The sequence below is a fragment of the Papio anubis genome, chromosome 8, assembly GCF_008728515.1.
Source record: "Papio anubis isolate 15944 chromosome 8, Panubis1.0, whole genome shotgun sequence".
NCBI lineage: Eukaryota > Metazoa > Chordata > Mammalia > Primates > Cercopithecidae > Papio > Papio anubis.
Genome location: NC_044983.1, coordinates 6,685,131 through 6,688,481, shown reverse-complemented (window position 1 = coordinate 6,688,481; position 3,351 = coordinate 6,685,131).

The following is a 3,351-nucleotide window of genomic DNA, read 5'->3' as shown; positions in this document are numbered from 1 at the left end:
TCTCTCTCTCTCTCTCTCTCTCTCTCTCTCTCTCTCTCTCTCTTTTGTTTTTTTGGTCGGGGGGAAACAGGGTCTCTGTCCCCGAGGGTGGAGGACAGTGGTGCCATCTCAGCTCACTGCAGGCTCTACCTCCAGGGCTCAAGCGATCCTCCTGCCTCAGCCTCCAAAGTAGCTGACACTACAAGGGTGAGCCCCCACACCCAGCTCATTTTTATTTTACTTTTAATAGAGGTGAGGTCTCACTCTGGTGCCCATACTGGCACGTGGAGTCACTTTCTACCCAAGAGTTCTGGATCGGAAATGGGGCTGGTTTTGTTTTTTTATCAGTGTGGCCTTTGGGCTGCTCCACACCCCCGCAGGAAGCTGGAGCTGTTTACCACCTGGGGAGCCACAGGAGGGCCTCTTCCCACCAGACAGACCCCAAGGAGCAGCTCTGGCAGCGTTTCTGAGGCCGGTTGTAAATCCTTTAATACCACAAGTGGGTGTACCCTTTGATGGGCAGAAGAGACGTCCCCTTTTCCACTCATCCTGTGGAAACTGTCTTTCCGGCATGTCGCTGTGACTTTTGACTTGGGACACCGGGCTAGCAGTCTGGCGGGCGGCTAGCAGTCTGGCGGGCTGCGAGCAGCGAGTCCACATCCACCCCCTCGGTGCCCGCAGGATGCTGGTGGCTGGTACAAACAGGAAGGCCTGGGAGGAGCGTCAAGGAACCACAGGCCTGCTTCCCTAAGTCTATTTTGACGACCTTTAAGAATGGTCTTCTTGTCGAATCAGGGGTGGTTGCCTTCCCTCACTCCCTAAAACAGCGGGGTGAGAGGCCTTAACTGTCATTGTTTTTCCTGCCTCTAGAGTAAAACGAACTGAAACAATCAAACCCCAATTTAAATAACACAACCGCCTCAGCTGCTTCAAGCTCTCAGACATGGTCTGTGGCATCCGGGCAGCTTAGGGAATTCAACCCAAGCTTAGGGAAATCTTTAGGAGAGGATGTCCAAGCTCTGACCAGGTGCTGAGTGCAAAGCTGAAAGCCCCTTAGCTCCAGAAGTTTCCATCTAACAGGCCAGTGCCTCACTAGGGCTACTACAATCCCACACCACAGGCTGAACCCCCTCAACGGCAGACGTTTATGTCTCACAGTTCTGGAGGCTGGAAGTCCAGCTTCAGAGTCCACACAGAGCTGCCTTCTGGCCGTGTCCTCAAGTGACACAGAGAGAAAGTTCTGGAGTCTCTTCCTCTTCCTAAGGGCACTAATCCCATCATGGGGCTCCACCTGATACAGTTTGTATGTTGCCCCCTCTAAGTCTCATGTTGAATTGTGATCCCCAGTGTTGGAGGTGGGGCCTGGTGAGAGGTGTGGGGGTCATAGGGGCAGATCCCTCGTGATGTGGTGCTGTCCTTGCATAGTGAGCAGGCTGTGAAAAGTGTGTGGCACCTCCTCCTTCTCTCTTGCTTCTGCTTTCACCATGTTATGTGCCTGCTCCCACTTCACCTTCTACCATGAGTAAAAGCTCCTTGAGGCCTCCCCAGAAACGGAGCAGATGCCAGCACCATGTTTGCTCAGCCTGCAGGACAGTGAGCCAATCCAACCTTTTTTCTTTATAAATTAACCAGTCTCAGGTGTTTCTTTAGAACAGTGAAGAATGGCTTCGTACACCACCCTCACAACCTCATCTAAACCTAGTCACCTCCCAAAGGACCTGCCTCCAAATCCCATCACATTAGGGGTGAGGGCTTCAATGTGTGAATTAGTGGGGGACACGAATAGCCCATAGCACCCTTGTCATTGGGTTTAACAAGTGATTGTTCTAAGGATGGGCTGATCAGCTCAGCTTGTGGAGACAGGGTAGCCTTCAGAAAGACAAACCCTCGGGTTGGGTTTTGAGAGATGAGTAGGAGTTTGCCAGGGGAAGTGCATTACAGAGCAAAGAAAAGGGGATCCTGCCCAAGAGTTTAGGTGACATCGATCTTTCTTTAGAGTTCATAGAGTAAAATAATAACAAATGCATCCAATACATCACTCATTCAAAAAGCATTTCATTCAGCTGTTACTGACGTCCCTGTGAGAACATGCCTGCAGAGTCTCTAAAGTGATCATTCTGCTAAAATGCCCTTTAAGAGCTCTCTAGACAGATGGACACACACCAAGTTGCTTTTAGAATGTCAGACGTAAGAGGTGTGTAGATCACAGTAATCGTAGGAGGAGTCATTTAAAGCATCAAAGCTGTCTTAGTTTACTTCTCTCTGGCACAGGCTCAGTGTATACTTGACTCTCCTGGGAAGCTTCCTGAGCTGGGGCCTGAACATAGGCGTGGAGGGAGCTCCGTGGGCAGAGACACCAGAGAGGCCTCAGCAAACGCCAAAGGCCCCACCAGCATCCAGAGTGGGGAGTGGAGTGGTCAGAGGAGACGTGTGTGACCTTCCCGACGGAACACACCATGTCTTATGTGTTGGCATCTCCTGCTACACAGTGATTCTCAGAGCTTAGGGGTGATTTTGTATCCGTCTCTTTATTAGTTTGCTTGGGCTGCAATAAATATCATAGAGTGCATGACTCAAACAACAGAAATTGAATTTCCCACCAGTTCTGGAGAGTAGAAGGTATTGGCAGGGTTGGTTTGTCCTGAAGACTCTCTTCTCAGCCCCTAGACGTGTGTTCCCCCTGTGTCCTCACAGGATTGTCCCCCAGGTGTATCCTCGTCCTAAATCTCCTCTGCATGTGTGAGGACCCAGTGAGATTGGATTAGGGCCACGTAATGACCTCATTTTACCTTAATTACCCCTTTAAAGGTCATATCTCCAAATACAGTCACATTCTGAGTATTAGGGGTTAGGACTTCAACAGAAGAAATGTAGGAGGACTGAATCCAGCCCATAACAATCTCTGTGACCCCACAACCACCTGGCACAGGGATGTGTTTTGCACGTTTGCTGGCTCAGTCTAAAGGCCTTTTTACTTCTGCCGAACAGCTTCAGACCCTGGAAAACAGGGCTCACTTGTTAACCGGCAGCTTGAGGGCAGGAAGATCTGCAGATTGGGCTCAGCCGGGCAAGGCTGGACTGCAGGCTTGGGCAGGTTTTGAGTGCCATGAGAGGGGACAGCCAGGAGCTCCCTGGGCTTCGGCAAGGGCTCCTGCCAGGGTCTGAGCACGCAGGTGGAATAGGCTCCCCAGCAGACGCCTCTCAGCACCTTCCCAGACTCCTCCATTCCGTGAACAAGCCAGGACCTGCTGACACGGGACCAAGAGGTTCACACCCCAAGTGCAGTGGATAATAGCCTACTCACAGCTCACCCCAAATCCATCCTTTACCCTGATGTCACCTGTGGCAAATAACAACAGAGCCAACTCCCAC